Source organism: Acromyrmex echinatior, chromosome 9, assembly GCF_024713525.1.
Source record: "Acromyrmex echinatior isolate Ae372 chromosome 9, ASM2471352v2, whole genome shotgun sequence".
In the NCBI taxonomy this organism is placed as follows: domain Eukaryota; kingdom Metazoa; phylum Arthropoda; class Insecta; order Hymenoptera; family Formicidae; genus Acromyrmex; species Acromyrmex echinatior.
The window spans coordinates 2,761,704-2,787,207 of record NC_141860.1 but is presented as its reverse complement, the minus strand read 5'-3'; the positions used below and the strand labels follow the sequence as shown (position 1 = coordinate 2,787,207).

At 29.3% G+C, this 25,504-nt stretch overlaps 2 protein-coding genes across 3 annotated transcripts in view; one reads left to right on the top strand and one right to left on the bottom strand.

Annotated features, from left to right (window-relative positions):
- Nucleotides 1-25,504, bottom strand: part of LOC105151194 (uncharacterized) — a 124,010-nt gene that overhangs the window by 33,920 nt on the left and 64,586 nt on the right. The gene's annotated exons all lie outside the window — the stretch shown is intronic.
- LOC147908499 (uncharacterized) overlaps nucleotides 15,926-25,504 on the top strand; it is a 59,106-nt gene continuing 49,527 nt past the window's right edge. Inside the window, exons 1-2 of one of the 2 annotated variants that reach the window (XM_087409279.1) lie at nucleotides 15,926-16,096; nucleotides 16,509-16,856. The gene's annotated coding sequence lies outside the window, so the exon portion shown is untranslated. Of the gene's footprint in view, nucleotides 16,857-25,504 lie in introns of both variants that reach the window. The other variant, XM_087409278.1, reaches the window with a different exon arrangement.

Below are 25,504 nucleotides of genomic sequence, written 5' to 3'. Positions count from 1 at the left end.
GTGGTACTATATAAGGTATATTACATACGCATAAACTACAAAGACTGTTCTTTGTCAATTACATATTAATAATGATGATCTCGACGAGTTTTAGATTTCTTCGGGATAACCACTTTATTGCGCATATGATTCCGTCACTGCTGAGTATAGTTTTAATTGCAAACATATTTACTCTTTGATACTGAACCTTTTCAATGATTTACAAAGCATTTCATTTTTAGATAAGAATGAAGGATTCAACTCGTATTTATTACAAGCAACAATTTGTGTGTGTAATTATTCATTTCATAAATTAACTAACAGAAAATGAAACTAAGAAAATGAAACTAACAAAAAAAACAATTGTTCTTCTTTTGTCAAGTTTTTATTACAATTTTTAGATTAAATTTTTTATCATAATTTTTTTTCTATTTAAATTCCGAAATTCATTTATAATGTCTCATCTCCTTTTCCTCTTTTTTTCGTTAAAAAATTTTAATGGCATCGCGAAATTTCATTTCAAACTTATCTCATGAAAGTCTCGGACACTTGAACAGCTACAGCCACAAAAAGTCATCATCCAACGCTTGTCGGTTATCACAACGCGACATACCAAAGCGCACGTGCACAAAGTCGGTGATAATGAGGTGTGAAAACGATCCAACCTTCTCCCTCGCGGATATAGCTGGATGGCGTATATCAAGTATCCCTTTAATGGCGATCCCAGCGAGAGGCAGAAGAATCGACACCGTCCAATATCCATGATTTACGATTCCCGCGAGCTCTCGTCGGTCACGAATTTGCGGCGAATAAAAGAAGAAGTGTGGATGGAAAAAAAGTGAGGAGGACGAGATAAAAAGGCGAGTCTCGCGTAAAAAGGAGGTAGTGGACCGGTGGTCTCTCGAGATAACGGATTGCTCAAACATTTGCATCGTCACTGACGATGAATCACGGCGTGCCGCGAAACGTATCATCCCACGCGTTACATCCCAACGGAGGGGATGTAATATACCCAGGGCGAGAAAATAGCCGTGGGGGTACGTGTCTAATAGAAGCATAAAGAGGCGCTCTTATTGCGTTCCACGAATCCTGTCGTATTATTAAAATCGGCTTTATTGTAATTAAAATCGTAACGATCGCGAATAACGGATACCGCCGGCTCCCTCTGCATCCTGTCGTTGGCACGAGTCCTTCGATCGATCCCTCGAGAAGGGAAGCGGAAGTAAATGGACGGGAAAGCAGAGAAATAGGAAAAATAAAAGAGCTGAAAATTGAATAACTCGATTATGCGAATTTCGTTCTCAGGATGAAAATTGTTTCGTCTTTTTAAGCGCGACGCCTAATTGCAATGACATGCAATTTTGCCTTATTCATTTTATGTATCATTCATTTGCTACAACAGTGACATGATGCAACTAAAAAAATTGTAATTTTTTGAACTCAAAAATTAACAGGAACCTAAAAAAAAAAAAGGAAAAAAACACCTTAAAAAATGTTTTTATTCCTCTACAATCATCTATTTATTACATCTTACAATTGCATTTCAAAATTAACAATCCCAAAATTTTTATTCAAGACATACAAACACATTTTCTGGAAAATTTCATTTTTTATCTTGTATCGTTGTAATCAAATAAATTTAATAAATGATACAGAAAATTTTATTCCTTTCATCTTATGTATAAAATATTCTTGTTTTGTTCCAAGTTTTTCTGCATATACGATTTTATCTTTAAACACGTTAAATGCATCTAAAGAATTATCTTACTCATCGATCGACTAACCATTCACATTCCTTGCTTAACGTTTTCCTTTGCTTTATGTTCGTTACATAATTACGATCGTAAATTATTGCATGAAGGATATACACAAAGTCTTTTTGTGTTTCTATGTACATTTGTGAATTATTAAGAACGTATATAATCAATAAAAACGTTCCGTACACTCGCCATTTTTACGGTCATCATAGCGATGTTCTGGATAGTTTTTGTCTTTCCTAAAAGTCTTATTCTTTACAAACTAATTAAAGACATCATTACGAAGAAAAAGATCGATCTAGATCTAAATATTCCACTTTACATTCATGTATATATTATCGTACATATTATCGTCATTACGCAACTAAAATATAGTCGAGAGAGAAAGAGAAAAGCAAAATAGTTTTTTCCATATTTATTTTGCTGTGTTTTAAGAGAATATATGCGTCTCTAGCAATCGTTATGTTAATTTATCGCATACAGGGACACTCACGTTCACAAAAACATTGAGAAAATAATTTTTTGCTAAATCAGACATGATAATTATGATGTTGAAACATAGTTTTATAGTTTTATTGAAACAACTGGTTTAATTAAAAATTGTTTCGAGGTAACGGATTAAGTGGAACACACACCGATGAGACATATAAAAATGTTAGTACGTAAACGGAGCCACTTTGAGAGCCACTGAAAGTAAGTACTGTACTGTAAGTATTGTACTATAAAATAGAAGCAAATGGAAATATTTTATTTGTTTGCTGTAGTTTACATCGGCGATTGGGGTAAATGCGTCCCATGAAATCTATAAGGACCATACAACACTACAACTGAATTTATCGTCTAATTATATCGCAAGATCACTAGACTTATGCAGAGAGTCGTCCAAAACTCTCCTTAATAAAGATATATCGCGGTAATTTTGGTTAACACTGCGATTCATAACATAGGTAACACGCGTTCCATAAATTCTGAAATAATTATGATTTGTGCGTGTGTGCGTTTGTGTATCTACGAAGAAAACATAAGTGCTTTGAAAATTTGCTCAATTTGATTAACTATATTTATGCGTCATAAATATAAATATTAATTAAATATATCATGATATAGAAATCTATATACGTATGTAGGAAAATCAAAATATGGAAAAAATTTGTAATGTTAAAATGTGATGAGAATGATCTTGTAATAAAAGTCTGTTATATATAGCAATCTTATTCACATATATTACACTTATTATTATTAATAAAGTTGGAAGAAAAGAATAATTTTAATAAGCTCTATTATATCCAAATAATATAAAAAATAAAATCAAATAAGCCTTAATAATATTTGAAACACGAAAAGCGATATTCATTGTCATTAGTCATATAACGATGTATCAGTCATAAAGAATCCACATAGGTTTATCTTATCTTAATTCAACGAAGAAATCTGAGAAGAAGGAAGAATAAAAGATTAAAATTAGCTGACTCTTGAAGACCATGATTTGCATTTTATTTAACTTCAAGGAGGTATGATTAGCGGAAATCAAAATCGGTTTTCTGTCGCTCAGTTTATTTCATAATTTTCTTAAAAAAAAGAAAAAAGATCAAATCATATAATAAAAATTAGCAGAATTAAAAAATAGACACCTAAATATTTAACATAATTATAATCAGAATGTAATTTAACATTACCCTTTTTGAAAACTATATACATTAAATCTTTGTCATTAAATAATCATTTTTGTAAGATAAAATTAACAATGTCAACATCAATCAATGTAATTAACATTTAATTTAAATTATAATATTATTTAAAAATATTCTAATAATATTAATAAAAATAAAAAATAATATTTCTCTTCTGTTTGATCGTAGAAAAATGATCTGATGATTTCGTGTATTCAGAAAAGAGTGACATCATGAAAAAAACCCTTACAAAAATAAATTTCATCAATTTGCTTATTTCCATGGAACAATAACTGAATCTTGTAAACTATCGCAACAGTTTCCATGGAAATTTATTCAAGCGGTTACGTAGGAAAAAAAAACGCAAGTCATAAATACATATTTAATATTTTATATCATCTAAAGTCTATTCTATTGTAATTGCGTAAGCTATAGTTGTAAGTGATTATAATTGTAAGAATTGATCGTAAGAATCATAGAATATGAAAAAAATATTCGAATGTAATTGATCAATTCTTATGGACTATAATGACTTATAACTATGACTTACGCAATTGAAGAATGTTAAAAAGTCTCACAGCATTCTTTGAAAATAAATAAATTAATAAAACGTAAAAAATATGTTAAAATAGATATTTTTGAATTAAGTAATTCTATAATTTCAATTGATAATTAATTATTTATTCAATTGCAATAAATATTTGTAGATGAATTATAATACTGAACATAATTACCAAGATTTAATTGTAGTAAACAATGACAGCGAAATTATTAATAGTTGATGTTATATGTACATAATTAATACAAAATATTTTATTGTTATATATTACTGCATTTTTATTCTTATATTTATTAAATTAATGTACAATTCATGTCATTACTAAATAGAATTCGTAATATTAAAATGTGATAAGAATAAATTTCTTTGTGATAATTTCTCTATATAGCAATACTTTTAATTCTCACTCATCAAGAATGCGTAATTAAGAAGCAAGGTTTAATTAAGTGAGGTCCATTATTAGGTTTATTCCGTTTAAAGTTCCCGTTTTCTGGAGCTAAGTTCATCTAGCCTTTGAAGCCAGAAATCTTCGTGGTATATATATATCCACTTTAGTCGGCACGCAGACGGATGCGAGTTCGTGGTTGAAAAAAAACACGAGGTTTAATTAAATTCCGTGGATTGCTTTCGTGCCGTAGCGTTTCGGGTCGGTGCATTTTGTGACTGCAACGAGAATCCTCACAGTACAAGCCCTTGCTTCAGAACTATTACGTCGTTAATAGCAAAGGCAAATCAATCCCTACGCACTGCCAAATTTGCTGAAAATGCGAATTTATCCTTTAAAATAAATTTCAAATAAACACACAATTCTCTAAATGTTGAAAAATATATCTATAGTTAATTTAAATATCCAATAAAATTCATAATATAATATTGTATTTAATGTTTCGACATATTTTTTTAAAACATTTTGAGATCCATATAACTTTTATATTACAACTTATGTAATATAAAAAAAAATAGTAATCAATATACCAACAGTACCTATTATCACGCTCGATTGTTGAATAATAATCGATAAACATAATCTTTCGTTAGAATTTCATCAATATAAGTATTTTATGTTTCGTACGTATAATTATTATACATATATGCAGTCCGCAGTGCAGTCAATCGAGTTCATCTCTATCGCTCCGAACTCTTTTACCACCCATATTTACGCAACGTACCCTTGAACCTAATCTTCGCGATTGCAAACCGAGGTCGGGATTACACGATTTAAATTTATGAATAATGAATAATCAATGGCCCTCGAGTATAACTGATTCATTCGAAACGCTATTCTATCAAGAGCAAAACTCTATACGGAGTGTCTCGTAAAACATCATCTATAAGACTATTTAAATTTAAGAAATTCAATATGAATTTTTCCTCGATTGGAATATCAAGACATCAATAATTTTGAAGTAAGAAAAACGATCAGTAATTATTTGCATATTGTTACTTTTTTAAACTTAATAAAATTATAAATTTCATTTAAAAGTACATGTAAAAGAATTTTTATTTAAGATTCAAAAATAGAAATAGATATGTTCAGTTTAATATTTTTTATACGATAATATTAATATAATTCACACAACAATTTTAGCATTCGATATAAGATTTATAAAGAAAATCACGCTTGCAAATTAATCGAAAATTTATAAACAAATCGTCGATAGTAGAATACGACTCGATATCGCGAAATACAAATTTAGTTTTAATCCTCCAATGCTATAGCTAATCCTTTATTGATCTACTCTTTAATTCTTGATATTTGCAATATGCACTATCGACGGCAAATATCATGAATTGATAATAATTGATATTAAGTATAAATCAAAATGAATAAGTCTAGGCTTTTGGGGAATTTAATAAATAAGCATAACTGTAGATTTTAAATTTTTAATGAATTTCTATGATGCATGCGTCATCGATCTCCCATTTTACAAGTAGTCGTTAATATTTTACACGATAGAAACATGAAATTCAAATTATTAATTTCATATATATTAGAGTAAAACCACTAGTAATGGATCACTTTTAAAAAAAAATTCATATTTTTTTTATCCGAAACAATATCAAACAATTAATAAAATATTTAATAGTCACGATTGATCATAAAGATTATATTATGGATGATTTTATTTTATTTCATTATCATTTTAATTTGAATTAAATAAAATAAAGACAATTATCCACAATTAAACCCCATGTACTAATTGCGGATCAATTCATCAAATGTTTTAGCCTTTTTGATAGCGTTACTACACATTCCATAAGAATGATAAAAATGATTTGCGCATGTATATCTTAGTATAACGAAATTATAATTGACGATCCATATTTAATTCTAGGGTCTAATTGTAAATAATAATACAATTTTATAACATATTCAAGTTTATTTAAAATTAATGACAATTAAAAATCAATGATAATTTTAAAAGTTGATGAAAATTGAACGTTTAGCAATAAAAAATAAATTATGAATAGTAACACTTTTTACATATAGACATGTATACTATTTTATAATCTTTGATACTTAAAACAAATAAATCTTTTTGAAGTGACATCATTTGTAAGATTTGACAAGTTTTTAAACATTTTTATAATAAATTTACGCAATAAAAGTATCGTTATAATATAGTGATTAAACAACCCGCGGACACATTTAATCTCAATTGAGCATAACATTGATTCTTTTCTATAAAGATAGAAATCTAAAGAATGAAATCACATGATGCTCGATTTCTTAAATGATAATATGTGCAGTCATGCCTGCTCTGAATATATTAGAAGTATACTAGAATTTGTTCATGCATTGAGCACTACATGCTGCATATACATGATTTTTATATTTATTATTACGGATTAATTTACAGCTTATTTCCTTGCATGCATCAATCAAAAGAAATAATTGCTAATTTAATAGTTATTTGTTAAATGTCAGATTATATGCTTCAAAGCAAGCATAGCAGCATGCATGCATGCTTATCATTCAAGAAATCGATCATCGTGTGATTTCATCTTAATGCTATTAACTACCTACTATAAAAGCCATAAGGCAATTCTTATGATATTACACTATGAATGAATTTTTAAAATATATATACTCTCTTGTTAGTTAACCTCACAAATTTAATTAATTGATGTCATTAAGTGTGCCTTCCAACAAGCGACACAAATGACACGATGTGACACAATGGATCATTACATCTTTGTTGTTTGCTAATATTAAATAAAAGATGACATGATCACTGTGTCGCACTATGTCGCTTGTTGGAAGGCACACTTAATGACATCAATAAAATATGTAGCGCTATTTCTAATAAATTAAATTCAATTGACACTTGAAAGAGATAAAACAAATGCTAAAGAATCTTATAATATGTACATTCAATAAAAAATACTATAATTATGTAAATATAAAAAGTGATCCGGAATTAGTGTCTGATTCACATCTAGTGGTTTTATCCTATCTGTTGATTCGTCTTAGCAAATAAGAATATGTCATGTCGGAAAACTGAAAGATAAATTGACTGCCTGAAAATGGGATTGATTTACGATTGGTGCTTGTCGCATTAATACGCAAGAAGAGGATCGGTAAAAATCTGGGGCGATTGCAATTCGCATTCTCGATTGAAAATAAAAAGATGGACGTGTACACGTTCGCCGCAGCTCTCTCGCGTATCGACAGGCCACATGCAACGACGACCGCAACAATACCTAACTCGTTATTTTCCTTCACCTTCGGTGAAGATTAATTCGACCGCGGATGATCCGCATCCGCGATTCGCGGAATTAATTTGAAGTTCGATGAGATAACGAGATTATTTTGAGTGGGCGGAAGAAGACTATCGCGTCAACAGTTTTTTCCCATAAGTGATAAATTCGTAGGTAAGAGAAATCGTGATTCATGTGTAATACGGACTATGAACTTCGATCAATTCTTAATAAATAGAATTATAAATTAAAACTAATTATCAACATGAATAACTCTAATCCATGAATTTATACTTTGAAATCATTTATACTTTGCCTGAACAAACGAAATTGTTTTCGTAGTTTTTAAGTGTTGATTCCGCAGTTTTGAGGTGTGAATGTAAATTTAGTTTCCAAATTTGGTTATCACGTCATAATTTTGAGAGAGAGAGAGAGAGAGAGAGTGAGAGAGAGAGAGAGAGAGAGAAAGAGAAAGTATTAACTATTAATTTTAAATGCTTCATGTAGTTTATGTTTTGGCATAATTTGCCATTTTCGAAATATTCCAATTTGAATATAGTCGAATATTATCTATTTTGACAATTCTGTTCTTTTATTCAGTATGATCCGATTATGTCATACAGATACAAAAGCATCTACTTCCACATAGTACATAACTAATTACTTTTCGCAGAATTCCAACTTTGAAAGATAGAAAAAAATGACTTTTCCTTATACAGGTCTCTGGTAAGTTTTGCCAAAGCGCTCGTGTGTAGATAGAGCAAACTAAACTAAGTCGAAAAGTTTTCTACTATTTTGCAATTTTCACAATCGTTAACAAGATATTAATTATTAAAAATTGCCGAATATTAGTTTCCAATAAATTTTTATTCAAATACTATCAACTTTACAGAAAAATTGCAAGAGAAAAAAATTGTTTATTTTCTTCTCATAGAATTCTAAGAATTTTTTCAAAATTTTTTATCAACTTTTTAGTACTGAATTTTCTTATTTTTCCAACATGAGAAAATACGACACTAAAAAAATTCTGAAACGATTCTGAAAAAATTCTCAGAACTTTATGAGAAGAAAATAAAAAGAGAAAAAAATAACAATTTTCTCTCGTTATTTTTCTGTAAAGTTGAGTACAAAATTATTGTAAACTAATATTCAGCGATTTTTAATAATTAATCTTTCGTTAACTATTGCGAATATTGCAAAATGGTAGAGGACTTTTTGATTGAGTTTACTCCACTCTATTGTACACACTAGTGCTTTGTCAAAACTTACCAGACACTCTGTATGTATTATATATAGAAAAAGAACATTAGTTTCAAATTTACTGTATTTAAAAAATGAAATATATAACAAAATGAAGTAAAATGCATTTTAAAGATAAAAGTTGATATTTTCACATGGCATTAATGACAAATGTACTATAATGTCAGTAATATAATATCATGAAAAAAATTATCAAAATATCACTCTCAAAATAGTATGTTTTTGCCTCGAGATTTTTCTCAAAATTATAATGGTTAAATTTAGAAAAAGATTCACGTTCAACAAACAAGCATACTAAAAAATAATTCATTAAAACAATTTTTTTCTCGTAGAGTATAATTAAAAGAGAATTTGTGTATCTTTTTGTACTGTCGGAAATAAAGCGTAAACTAAAATGTAAGATTAAAGTTTGCGCTTTATAGAACTTATGAAAGCTTATAAAGTCAACCTAGATTAATCAAACAAAGTATTTATAATACGCAAGATATTCGACAATTATGTACTGTACAATTATCGTACAATATTACAAAAAATAATTCTTATAAATATGCAATACATAATCTCGCAAACTTTTTTATATTATAAAGTAATAAACAAAAAGTTGTGTTGACGTCATGCTGTCCGCTGATATATCACTAAATAACCTGTTAATTATTCCGTTAACAAACGGTTTAATTAATTTATTTATCGTGTGATTCTCGCGTATACTCATTTTCATCAACGAACTTGGCGCGATCGTTAATGCACGTACACAAAGCATGTACCAACAGATACATTCCCACGTACAAATTTAACGTGTGAACGTGCTCGCGTTACGTTAACATTCCGTCTCTGCATCTGGGACGACGTTAGCGCGCGCGCGAATTCAGTCAGCGGTATCTAGACACATTATCGCGTCATTGTTCGTGCTGAAACGCGTCAGGCCGCATATACGCACCCACCGAAACATTATCTTTTCGTGCTCCGAAACTGTCTCGCCGTCGAGGAATATAGAATCGTAACAAACCCCTCGGCCGGGGAAGACAGAACAGCGATAACGAATACGACGAGTTTCCTCGTCGCAGAAGAGTATATTAGCGAAGTAAAAAAATATCGCGCGATGATGTAATTACTGACCGAAGTAGAAACAGGAGTAGAAACTGCGACAACGCGCACAGTTGCAAAGGAAATAAATGATTTGCATTTCAAATTTAAATGCAAGATACGATATCCATATCAAGAAACAAAAATAAAAAAATGCTAGATATTGTGTGACATGATATATTCGTTTCCGTTATGTTTCCGTTAAGTGTCGCGAGATTTATAATCATGCAAGTGAGATTCTGTATTCTCTTCATAATTGATGTACAGTGTTTGATTGAACTGGAAATTATATAAATTCACAAAAGGTATTATTATGCAAGAAGACCCACCTCGAATATGATGTTTAACACTTCATCGGTCAATTTTCTCTTAATAATTCAATAGAATGACACGGTTTCCATGCCTGGATTTCACCCAAATATTATTTCATTTAGTTATTGATAAGTTACTCTTATAATATTAAGAATCTTTATTTTTAGACCGTATATGTGAGAACACAATCAATACTAAAAATTAAATGCTTAAATAATTCAATCTTGAATATATTATATATACTTACGAGGGCAAGATGAAAAGTAACCGACCTCAACATGAAACATGAACATGAACGCAGTTTTCAGTTAAGTACCAAGTGTTATATATCAAATTACTCGCATTGAAAATATCTATAATTTCTCCTTTGACCACTTTGCTAAACAATTCACAGCTAAAAAGTTATAGCCAAAAAACCATAAGAAGAAAAAAAGCAAAAAACGAAAATTTAAGAAAAAAAGTACGACTTGTTGTTGAAGATGCCGCCATCGAAGTCAAACTTTTCGGTATATATTCAAGTGTTATATATCATATTGCTCACATTAAAGGCGGCTACAATTTCTGCCTTGACCATTTTTCTCTACAGGTTAGCATAGGCTCGGTAGGCTTATAAGTTGCTGCGGCAGATTTGAAAAAAAGCGCTAACATATTTTTAGCTTTTAGACTCTAACTTTTTAGCTATGAATTGTTTAGAAAAGTGGTCAAAGTATAAATTATAGATATTTTTAATACGAGTAATTTGATATATAACACTTGGTACTTAACTAAAAACTTTGTACATAGTTCATGTTTTCATGTTGAGGTCGGTTACTTTTCACCTTGCCCTCGTACATATACACCATATTTGCAGTCTTTTGAACAGCGCATCGAAATTGTTTTTCCGAACTATAAACACAATTAAACTTTAGTAATCGTGAATTAAATTGAAAACATTATCGTGAAAACAATTTTAATAATTTGATGCTTAATCAGGCATCATATTATAAAGATATTAATATGTTGAAAAGCTGTTAATAAATTTATTGCGAATAATATTACTTCAAACAATTCGACGCGCAGTTTGAAAGACTATAAACATGGTATATATGCAAGTATATATATTGTATATAGTATATATAGTAATTCAAGATTGAATTATTTAAGCATTTAATTTCTAGTATTAATTACTCTTATAATATACCAGTAACAGTATTTTATGAAAATCAATTGTGGTTCCAAGATTCCTTGTCCGACCGTAAATCTAGTCTTAACATAAATTTCTGCAACAATAAATTCAACACTTAAATTCTTTTCAAAATTAGAGACATAATATTCATAGGGGCTATAATTTTACGATGTTGATTAAAATATTTTTAACATAAATAGCTATGTTCGCGTATGGTATAATTATGCAAAATAGTTCATGACAGACATTCGGTCTGCAGATTGGTGTATTAGTTATGAAGTTTTCCTACAATTACGCACGAGAGAAATCTATAAAATAACGAATCTCTTCTATCCAAAATAGTATTTTATTTTTAATCAACAAATGAACATTTAGCATATCTAATTCTGAGAGTCAGCAATAAAAATTGAAGTCATTTTGGTAAGTTAATTATCAACTCGCTGCACATTTTGAGTAAAATATGTGATTGTCTGGTCCTACGTTATATTTGCTCAAGAAGAACCTGTTTAAAGTAAATGTTGAATAGCAGTTGGATGAAGAGTGGACAGTATTTGTGCGGAGCAAATTAACTGATTATGACTGTATAGTCCAACGAAATTAAATTCATTAACTATTCACAGTAGAGTGCGACAAAGCAGCGAAATTAATAACCGTTTGTGTTAAATTTAACGGCAAAAAATTAAAACACTTGGAAACATCATAAAGTTAATTAAAATTAAATTATGAATTTGTAATTACATACACATGCCGTATTCTTGATTTTTAAAAACGTCAATACTATCGCTTTATTTATAAGTTATTAAAGCAAATAATTGCAGAAATAAATTATCAAATTACAAATTATACCAAAATGCCTGTTAAAATAAATAAATTTTCTTTTGACAATAGTTTTATCACAAAATTAGGTCACTAAGCGCTCTATACGTTAACGAGATTGTAAAAAGAAGTTAAAATAAACTATCTTGTTCAAAACTTTTGTCATCATTTTTCTCACGATTAAGATAAGAAGCTCTCGCTCTCAAGTTCATGAGAAAAAGCTTTTGTTGCCTTTGGTGTGCAAAGATAATCCAAACACAACGCATATTGACTTTGTTTTAAAAAGATTTATTCTTCTTAGGTATTTTTTGTTTTGAACATATAAACACGGAGAAACGCTCTTATTGTCCATATTCTTATTCTATATGTGAAATTAATTATGACAATACATAATTACTTCATTTGAAGCTTTGAAATTAATAATTAATATTGCGATTAACTATAAAAGTATTGGCACATGTATTTATAATAAAAGATATCGATTTAAGAAAAGAAATATGATAAAAAATTATTACAGCAGAATTTTCTGTCGTAAATATTTTATAATATAAAATTTAAATTACGTTTAAATATTAATAAATTCACATTACTCATTTAAACATAAATAAAAAATATTTAAATATATAATTCTATCTTCTATTCTCTCCTTTAGCAATATTTTGTATTACATATGACACATCGGCATCTTTATTACCGATTCCCGCGATGTTGATTAACTCTAATCTCAACGTACGTATATCTTTCTATTCGTGTCATGATGCAATCATCTATAGAGAGAATGAATTCAGTTAACTTCAATTAAGGTTAATCAGTGTCAGAAGCATCGATTTCTAAAATAAAGGTCTATAATTTTAGTAATGCGTCATTTCATAAATTGTATAAACTCGCCTGTTAAACCTAAATTAAATGACATTCCTGATTTGCTTTTCAATAATCATTTTTCAAGTAACGCAAATAGATGTTGGGTTGGAGAAAAAGTTTTGCAGAATTTTGTTAGTTTAAAATTATACAGAATATATTTTTTGCGAAATTTTCAACCGATCTGACGTGAAAGCTTAAAGATTTTTCTAAAAGTTCGTTTTTGAAAAATGTTCCCACGACTCTTTTTGTTACCAAGTTATACGCGGATTAAATAAAAGAGCATTTTGATTTTGATTGTTCATAATTCCGTTAAAATCATCGTATCAATTAATAAACCGATTCTTAGAACTGAAATATTGTTCTATCAAGTGATATAATTGTCAATTTCTTGACAAAAAATAGAATATAGGTACATTTGAACTAAAAATGTGATATTACTGTCCTTTTTTCCATTGCAGAATGATTATGCAATATATAAGAATAGTAATATTATATTTTTAACTTAAGTTTCTATATATTTTACATTTAAAAAATTAGCATGATATTACTCGATCAAGTAACATTTCAGCTTTAAGAATCTGTTTTTTTTTAATTGTAGTACGATGATTTTTAATGGAGATATGAGCAATCAAAGTCAGAATACTCCTTTTTATCTAACTCGCGAATAATTTAAAAACAAAAAATCGTAGAAATGTAGAAACGTTTTGTAAAAATGATTTTGTAAGGAAAACTCCAAATTTTTACGATATAGATAGTCGAAAATTTTCGCAAATTTTTTTTGGCACGTGACAGACACAAAGTGAGAAGAAAAATTTCTCTTTTTTTCAACTCATAGTTTTCTATATATAAAAATTACCGAACTCACATAAATTCAAAAAATATAGTAACGATTCGGAAGTAAAGATTTCAAGCTTTAAAACCCTTTTTTTAAATTTAAATTTTAATCAGTTTTAATGAAAAAATTGTATACGGTAAGATTGTCGAAATCGCACCACTTTTCACTTAAAGGCTCATAACTCAGAAATTATGAAGAATATCCTTAAATTTTTTACAACATAATAAACTGCACTCTTTTTCCTTTCTTATGTAATTTTTTTGCGTTATTGTTGTGAAGATAACGCTATTGAAAATGAAGATTTTTTTCAATATAATGCGATTTTACTATCGAGGAAATGCGTTGCCTAAACCGTACCATGCCAATGTTCCTCATTTAAAATATTACAATAATAACGCAAAAAATTTAAAAATTAAAAAAGGAAAATTTAAAAATAAGAAAAGGAAAAAAATTGTATTTTATTGTGCTGTTAAAAACTTATGAACATATTTTTTATAATTTCTGAAACACATGATAATTTCAAGAAGTAATTTAAGGAGTTTCTATGTGAATCAAAATAAATAGTTCGTAGGTTTACAATCAATATTTTCATATAATAATAAATGGAATAAAAGTATAAGAAATGTAAAAATATTAAGCAACGTGCAATTTATAAAGTCAGATTGTGGTGCGATTTAGGAAATATATTACAGTATGGTGCGATTTAGGAAACTAGAACATTTTTAAAACTTTTATTTATTTAATCTATAAACAAAAATGTAAAATAAACTTTAGCCCTATTAATTTTAATAATATTCTAATCACGACAAGTGATTAAGATTTAGGTTATTTCATTTACATTTTCTGTAATTCTGCTATGAAATATGTTGAAAAATATCAATGCTATCATGATTTCTTATTTAGGTAAATAGCTCGTATTATGCTTCATGTCACGAGTAGCATTGCAGTATCATGTAGTTCTTAAATAACTCAGAAAGTATATAAATACAATAATTGAATTTTTAAGCGAGGTAATGCGATTTAGGAGCCGGTGCGATTTCAGCAACTTTATCTTATATAATTTTGAGCTAACAAAATACAAAACTTTTGCTCTACCCTAATACATTTTTTATTACGTGTTCTTATTTAAATATGTGGAATAAGTTAGTACTTATTATGTATATTAATAGAAATAAGTCCTTCCTTTATAATCTGTGTTTTTTTCGGCACAAACAAAATTTCACTTTTAATTTTTATTAATTGTTTACTAATGTGTGATATTGCTACTCCACTTCGGATTAAAATTGTGTTTTCAAGATCGATTAATAATTGACACACAATTTGCTTGAACTAGAAATTATACGAATTAACAAATAATATTATTAGGCATGAAAAATCGTTTTGATCGATTGAATATGACTGAATATTTTCTATTCATGATAATTAAATCAGATTAATGGTTCATATACTAAATACATACATGTTTACATACATATATGTTTAATAAATATTTACTTAGAATTATTTAAATAAATATTCATTAAAATTTATTTATTTTTTCATTTATTCATTTTTTCATCAATTGTTTTGATACTTATATAATATATATGTTTGTTTTAATGGTTAATAAAATTATTATTTTTATCTGTATCTAATCAATTTTCAGATACTTGAGCAAAATCGTTTTTTCCATGTATGAACTCCATATTTATTCGTTGTAAATAAATGCTTATTTTGCGATTTTTTTCATAGTTCTATAAAAAAATAAGTTTCCAAACTTGCATTCTTATTCTTTTCAGAACGTACAGAGGAATTTACATAAATGTTGAATTGTGATTCCGGCTTCGGCTTTAGACTTTAGGCTTTAGACTTTACACAAGCGACGTGACGGTGGGTGGTAACAGCTCGCAATTGGAGGGAGAAACGGCTACTTGGCAGGGGAATAATAACGACGACCGGACTGACACACACGAGGCGTGCAAAGAGCCGTCGGAGACGTGAGGCTTTATAAATCGCGAGGATGCACATCGAAGCAGTAACACCTCGGCTGACGACGGTGAAAAACGCGCGACCGCGATCGGCTAGGAACGGCGAACACATTTTTCGCACTTGAGCATCGTGAGTATCGTATCCGTGGATTAAAAAAGACGCGGCGCAAAAGTTTCCAACAAATGACATCGGAAAGTTTCATACTGATGATCAACGATCGTTCGTTCTGTATATATTTCGTGAAAAGATGGTAAAAGATTCCTCCCTTCTTCGAGGGAGGGATTGAAATCTTGATCCAAAGGGTAGTTCGATCGCGATTAATTTACTACGCTTTCTAAGTTTTCTCTTTGTTTTATCGGCCTCCTTCCGACGATCCAAAGTATTTGAAATAACGAACCTCCGAAAGATTTCTGAAGCATCAAGAACGATATCGACATTTTGGCGCAAACAAACACTTTGTTAGCCATATTGCCACACTTTAACCGTGTAAAGTCGATCGTTCACGTCAGAACCATTCAATCGTTACCTTCTCCGGAAACAGATTGACCGGAACTCGCCGCCTCGAGGAAGATTGCGAGATTCTTCGACACGACTGGTCGATGCGCTTCCAGCTGCAGTAGTATCGATCGTTGCAAATTGGATTGCCGTTAAGACTCGAGCGACGGAGACCACCTTGGAGTCGAGCAGACTTGTTCAGTGTCGACGGTATCAGCGCGAAATTTCCAGAGAGAATTTCGGAGTTCAGAGCATTTGCGACTTAATTTGCCATTGGAGAAGCGCACGTCTAACACCTGGGATGTGCCATAAACGAGCGTGACTGAGAGGAAGAAGGGTATGCGAACTGTACTTGTTAGCAGAGCTTGTAACGAGAGTTAGTGATCTTAACAAGGTAAGTAACGAATTCTTTGACGCAAGAATAATAATATGCATTGATAAAAAAAGTGATACAAGTAAAAAATTAATATTTTGGGGATAATGAAAGGAATTATCGAACCTAAAGATTAATATATTTTTATAATTATATTAAAAAACAATACATTTGTAACTTATTATTGTTTGTATGAAAAAGTATTACAACAATAATAAAGGAATGAAATTTACGCTATACTAGGATTGCAGTGGTCGTATTTTGAAAATTCATGACATAGCTTTAAAGAATACATTATAAAGTTACAAGTATAATACAGAAAGAAAATGAAGTTTTAGAAATTGCATATTCATTATCTTAATTAAGACGTTGTTTAAAAAAAATTCAGAATTTTTAAAATATGCTATTGAAAAATTGTTAATTTTGAGATATGTCACTTTTTTATTGAAGTAGTACGATGTACTGAGATATAAATTAAAATAAAGTCAGCTTCTTTGATTACAAAAGAATATAAAATAGCATATTAAAACAATAATAATACGCGAGCTGTATGTTAAAATCTTCTTCTTAGTAATAAATAGATATAAAAATACATATATTTTCTGTTTATCTCTTTTTGTCGCTTCGACTGAAAAGAATTAATTCTCTTAATTGATTATTTCTTTTTATTATTATATATTCTTTACAATTATAAGCCCGACATATAACCGATGATAACCTATGCAGTTGTCAGGGATAATTTTACTTTTGAAAGTTCTAATAATCTCTATAATCAGACAAGTCTCATATGATTGCATATAATTAAACGTGGCCTCATTGATAGTCGCATAGGAATTTATATGGGGCACTTTAATTACGTTATCGTAAATGAAGATCAATTGAAAATCCTATTAAGGCATTATGCAAATTTAATAACTGTTAATTAACAGGTTACTATGAAATTTCGGTATGTAGCCACATACGATAGCTCAACTGATGTAATTATCGATATTTGATTGTTTTGGAATAACCAATTAAGGAATTTTTTTCAAATATTTATATATTTTTCATTGCACAATATGAGAGACCTCGACATAAATAAAGAATGAATTGATATTTATTTTCTTTAGGGTTATCCGACGCATGATAAAGCATAATAAAAAGTGCACTGTAAAAGGAACTAACACATTTAAAATGGCCAGTTTTATATATTCTCCTTAACTATCTCACTTAACTATAGAATCGTATAATTCAATATCATACAAAGTAAAAAAATTTATTCATTTGTGTTGGAAATGGTTTACTCACGTTTGTGTTAACAGTTTATATTGAATTTTTTAACATAATGTGTTAATTTAACATAATGTGATTATGTTATTTAAAGATTTTTTTGTGAAATTGATATTTAATGGTTTTTAGTGTCAAAATAACACAATTTATGAGTAAATGAACAAATAACATAAAAATAATGTGTTTTAAAACGTAAATTCTAAGACAAATAAATAAAATCCGTGTTAACTTAACATATCATAAATGTTAATTTTTTGACAAAAAATATGCTTTCACGGTTTGTTTACAAATTGTGTCGATATTATCTTTCTTTGTATTTATTCTCTTATATAATATTTGTATTACCTTCTAACATATTCATCTTGTGTAAAATTAACTCAAAAATTTGAATGGACCATTTAGGACATACAATTTATGTTAAATTCAACACATTTTTTCCAATTGTGTAATATTTTTCCAAAACAAAATTATTACTCATATAAATAGTCAACTTTTAAAAGAATTAAATGTCCTATTCTCACGTAACGTATAATTTTTCTATTGCAAATTTATTGAGATATTTGAGACTATAGTTTTATTTGAATAGATTTATATACATTATATGCAATCTATTTAAACTTCATAAAGTAATAACCGAATAACAACTTTTTTTGTATTATTTGTCATGCTTCTTATTAAATCAATCACATAAATATTTTCGATACCCTATGAAAACTGACAAGAACTCATTGTTTTCAATTTATACTCATGTGTTGAATGTTATAAATATTTGAAAAAAAGAAACTAAAAATGAAACATGCAGGTAAGAATGTTGAAAATTAAATCAAGCCATAGTACATTAAAATTAATTATGTAAAGCCTATGACAAAATTTTAAAATAACACACAATCTTCAATAAAAATCACATTTTAATTTTTATAAATGAGAACAAACTCATGAATTGGAAGAGTATAATAAATTCTTAGAAGAAGTTTCCAGTTGTATGCCAGGTGTATTATTACTGATTATTATCTAATTTAATAGCCGATAATTACTCGCCTATCTCAATATAAGCTTCCGCCTCGATTGATCCTACCGATGCTATTCGCAGTATGCAATTATCGCTAATCAGTAATTCACAGAAAAACAAAAAAAAATTCACGCGAGGCTATTGCTCCTTATCGGTTCGTCGATCCACGAAAAAAAAGTCTGTTTATTGAAATACTATCGATGTGACATTATCGCATGCGCATGAGTGGGATTCTATATATAAATACGAATACGTATAATTACGATAGTGGCTTTGCCTAAGGCGACAAATACATTCACAATGTTGCACGCGATTAAAAGCTGCAGCAACTTTATTAAGAAAAATCATAATTTCCGCTTTTCCAGAGACCAATTCCTTTCACTATTCCCTTCTTCTATCCTCTGTTACATACAAATGTTAAATATATATTTAAAGCTTTAATCAGGATTTAATTATGAAATTATTACGAAATTATTTACTTTATATAAAAATTTGATATTTAAAATTGAATTCTGATTCTCTAAAGGTAAAATCAATATTTAATTGAATTAAATTTTACATTCTGAGATATATATTATTAGACTATATATTTTTGTATCTAAGAAAAACATAAGTTATTTAAAACGAACGGAATAATCTTTATACATATAAATCATAGATTGGTATGTTTTGCTTTTATGGGAATCTGAAGGCAGGAATTGGTCGTTTATTTTTCATACGCAAAAAAATATACATGGCTACGATGAATACAGCAATGATCTCATGAATGCTTGACACGTTCGTTTCCATGCCAGTGGATGCTATTAAGTCACAACGACGTTTCTGACTGTCATTGAGAGCATATGTCGTTATATTAGCAACGTGGAGCCCTGCTGACAAGGTCACGCGATTTAATCGTGGACTTGTGAAACGATTCCTTCGAGGTTGCGTCAACGAAGCATCAAAGTATCATCGTAATGTAAATACTGTTACAGATCACGAGTGTCAATCATTTGTAATGAACGTATGAAAGTATTTGTTGTTGCGTTATAATTTATCAAACGAATGTTAACGCAAAAATTTATTTTGTCGCAAAATAATAAATGATTAGAGCAATTAGAAGTCATGGTGAATCGAGGTTTGCATGTAATTAATGTTGCAAAGCTAATAAAAAAAATTATGAAATTAAATTTAATCATTGTGACAATTAGAACAAAATTCGTTAAGAGTTCGTCGTGTTTCCGTAATATATATGAAGTATTTTTTTCGCATTTATTATTAAAAATTTATGTAATTTATTTATGTAATTATTTGTTTACTTTATTATTAATTTTTTATTATTAAAAAGTTTGAAATTTTTATTATTAAAAATTCCAAACTTTTCAAATAAGATTACTTGAAACAATATAGCTAGTAAAAACAATAAATAATTGCTAAAATTATAAATAATAAATTTATGTTTTTTTTTATAAGAAAAGCTTAAATAAGAATAATTAAAAATTGAAGATTAATTCTAAAGAGAGAGTGCAAGCAAATTCCACTGTATGATTTCATCAATATTCATTTACTGAATATTCCTAAGTAATACGTATACATATCTTAAAAAGTGTAATGTCATTTATTTCTACATTAATGATTTTTTGGACTCTTTTTTCTGAAGAAATCGATATTTATATTTGCATTTCTTAAAGATATCGTGAAAACATTCAAGAAGACGATTCTATTGTCCATTTTCTCAAAATTATGATGGATCAGCATTCAGCATAAATGCTACTCGATCCCTCATCGTTACATTACTTTTGAGCGGATCTCGAGAAGCAGATTCGCGAGCGAGCGCTACGCACGCGTTGAACTACGCGCGCGCATTCAGATTAACGATGCATCGCACGGCTTATCGACAGCCTGGCGTGTTCGATCGGTCGAAATTTTCTCGACGAGCCGATTGCGCGACGCGCTCTATGAAATCGACAATAAATCCCCCCAGGATGCTAAAGGGGGAGGAGGGTAGGAATGTCTCTTTCCCTACATTGTATCTAAAGCGTGAGCAAGCTATTAAATTGTCGCGAATTGCGACAAAAAATCTCTCGTTCGCCTTGGACCTACCCTCCTCCTCCTCCTCCTCCTCCTCCTCCTCCCTCCTTCCTCCCCTTTCTCCACCTCTTCCGGGATGTACGCTTATCGATCAGGGAGTGCACCGTATAGCCTGGTAACGCGGTTACGTCACGTATATAAATGCTAAATATCCAAGCTTCGAGAAACATCGCCCTTTCTAACCGGAGACGATTTCGTGTTCACAAATTGCTTAGGTAATAATAGAAAGAAAATTCTATTTATATTATTGATCGAACGATTAAAGTGTTTCTCCGTCAGTTTCAGTATGCTAGGTACCGTCCTCAAAAGAATTAGGGAATCGCTGAAAAATCAACGTTGAAAAGGAGCAAATTTAAAATTATGTATTTTTGTTTGAAAAATGATCACAAAGCGATATTTGAGAAAGCGTTTTAGAGCTTGAAACTTTAGTTTTCAAATGTTTTTCGTGTCTCTGCAACGATTTCACTACAAACGGCATTATTTTAAAATGAACTTTGAAAAATGGAAGACTAAACTTCAATTTTGATGATGTGTACGGAAGAACAAAATTATTCTACAATTTCTTCAATTTTAACGTAAAATATATTATTTTCTCTTCAAAATGCTTTTATAATCATTACGCTATGATTTCTTTCACTAACAATAAGTTATAATGATTTAAAGTGAGTACTGTATTTTTTTCTCTAAAAACCTGTAGGTATCTATTATCGGCGTCTGTATTCTGCTGCAATAATTTAGCAGTCTGTATTTCTACAAATATTCTCTTGGCATTAAAAAAAATGAAAGCGATGTAAAGATTTTACTTCTCTAAATTTACTATGCATAATTGTTACACATGCATTCGCGCGCGGGTCATTCGATAATATCCAATAACATCGTAATAATTCATGACAGTTAAAATTTGTAATGTCATGAAGTTGTAACGTCACAAATTCATTGAAATTGTTATACGATATTATTGTTGAATGACGAAATACATTCAAAAATTAAATTAAATGAAATTAAAATTTCAAGCTTTTTTAAACATTGTTCTCTGTGACTATTTTTCAAAAATGTGTAACTTTCAATTTTCTCTTTTTTAGCACTGATTTTAAATAATTTCTTAATTCTTGAGCTTAAAAAGGCAAGATAAATTAAAAATTTTAATTCACCGAATATGAAATAAAGTAAATTAGTATATATATATATATATATATATATATATATATATATGTATATGTTACATCAAGAAATAAATACTTATCATATACATAAATTAATGACAGACTAAGGCTTATTAATAAAAAAAGGCGTGACAATGTCCGTGTAATAGAATTCACGTGCACCAAGTGCAATTTGAAGCCAAAGCGCGAACGAAGCAAGACGCGGAAACATGTGTCCACACATATGCATATTGCTGAGCAATGATATTCAAAATTTTCAATTTCCTCCATTGCATAAGCAGATCCTATTCACGTTATTTACTGCAACTGTCAATACATGCACGTGAAAACTTCCAAGAGATAGTTATCAAATAGTGAATAGAAAATCGCGAAACTAACATACGCTTCAACAATAAAATACTTATACATTACGATAGAGAAGTTCATGTTATTTTATTATCATCGAAATATCATATAAATGAAAAATAATGACAACATTTTGTATCATAATAGCTTTTTTTTTTAGATATATTTACATTTTTATGATTTAGTTGTAAATTTTAAGCAAAGATGCTTATACAATTTTTATCACCTAGGATTTGAGCTGTCACACGTTTTCGAAACATTGTATCTTTTTATTTTTGTATATTGCTATCGAAAAGTATTAGTGTAGATAATATCTGATGTTTTCTCTTGCTAATACGAGAAATGTATTAACGTATAACGCGCGATCGATAGTTGGTCTTCTACACGTTGCGTGCATTAGTAAACTCAAATTACTGTTTACGAAACATCATAAAATAAATTCGTTTTATGCGTAAACTACATTTTCTCTCGCACTTAATCAATATATGTTTTTATCAACGTTATAAATCGTACTGTCTGGGCAAAATTACATTCGACTTTTAGGCAAATATGAATTTTCAGTAAATATCAAACAATGATAATGCCAACCGATTGCGAACTGTATTTCCATTGCTATTGTCATAATCGAGTTATAATGAACTTTATACAATTGATACAATTTATAGAAATTTTCAAAATATAGATAAATGCATTTTCTGGAATTCACTAAAATTCGTTTAATTCATGAATTTCGTATTTATATATATATATATATATATATATATGTATATTGTACATATATTTCTAGATTATATATTATGTATAATCTAGAAAAGATATTATTTTGCCATTACTATTTACGAGGCATTTTGTACATATACTTTGGACGTCGCAGATCTGCCAGTTCGTGTGCGAAATATATATTTGACCAAATGCAAGTCACACAACGCTCGTCAATCTTTCAACGTTACGGGACTGTGTATACTGTATACATCTTCTAGATGTGACATATTAATAACAATGCATAAATATTCTCTTCTTATTAGCTGCACATTTAGTAATGTTTTATATTACGTGTACTATAATGTATTTTATAAAAAATTTAAATTCTAAGAGTGAAATTATTATCAAAACTATACAACATTTACAAAACAATATAATAAGAAAAATATAAGAATAGAATAATAAAAAATGATAAAAAATATTGTAAAAAATTAAAAATAATTTTAATATTTTTTACTAACAAACGCAAAATGATTTAATATCAGGCAATTTACAATCAATTTTATAAAAACAACGAAAGCATTTTTTCATCGTATTATTTATCCACAAATTTTTATAAAATCTGAGCAAATCTCGAAGAAATAGTCGAGAGGATGGTCATCAAGTGGCATAAATCAAGCCATAAAAATCTTTTTCGTTTTTATTTCAGAGTAATATCCGTACTTGTTAGACGAATTATCGCGATAATTTTTGGATGTGATCATTGCGAAAGTTTAACAGCTCGTTAGAGTGGTCGAGAGTGTCGGAAACGGCATCTGCGGCAATTATTATCCTATAAGCATGAAATTTGGCGTGGACTTTTTCACGACAATTTTTAAGGCATCCTCTGCATATATATTCAGAATCTTCTTTCATTGAAATCTTTTCCATTAAATTGCACATCTTAATATCCTCGAATAAAAGTTTGTTACATTTAAATAAAGGCTTCGTGCCAAACATTAACACTATTTAATTTTTCTCTTTACCGTAAACTAATCTACAAGACAAAAAGGCATATTTTTCCCCGATTGAATTAAATGTATGACACAAATGTATGTATAACAAGTTAATTATAAATAAATTATAAATAATATATATAATATATATATAATATATATATAAATATATTATATAATTTAGTCATATAGTTTATTGAGCTAAATTACGTTTACGTGTAATTGCAATTTTCGTTATCGTCGGTCTTTATTGCCGAGGCGAAAACGATTCGTTGGTAGAACCGTAGTTGCCCCGGAGAAAGCATATTTCACGCCTTATCCGGCGAACACATCATACGGAACGTATACGTATCCATGGAGTACAAGACCCTCCTTACAATACTTGCACGCGGTGATAAGAGCGCGCAAGTTGTTCGCCCGCGAACCGTGATAAGGAAGGTGCCGAAGCCCGTAATGACTCGCCGCCCATAATCTAATCTGTCCCGCCTTGTTTGTAAAACGCACGTAAAGTCTAATGTTCAATGAAATGCCAAGTCCAAGAATAGTTCGTCTGTTACGGAAATGCGTATCTTAACGTTACAATATCCTTCCTAGAGAACAAACGTAAAAAACATTGTGCATTACTGTTCTCGCAAATGACAGCAATCCATGCTGATGCATCAACTGTATTAGTTGGCTTGTCGCGCAAAATTTTTATAAATAATATATCAATCACACACATACATATGCGGGTGACGTTTATAATGGAGATATGCTATTTCGAATACTATAAATACGATGTACGTTGAGAGGTAATTTCGACACAATCCTGATTCCCGCGTTTAAAGCAATTCTTGCTAATTTTGCCAATTTCTCGCAAATTCTCAATAATTATTCAATTGATGAGCCATCAAAATTTAACATCTCGATAAAGATACATTTATTTTGTATCGTCAAATGTGTCGAGAATATAACAGAGAAAAAATGAATTTAAAAGCTTTTTAAAATCTATCTTTAGCTATATAAATATACTTAAATGATAAACTTTTAAAATTATTTTAAAATTTAGGATAACAAATGATTATATTAGACAGAAAATATATTACTAAAAAAAAATACATTTTTGCAATTTTATAT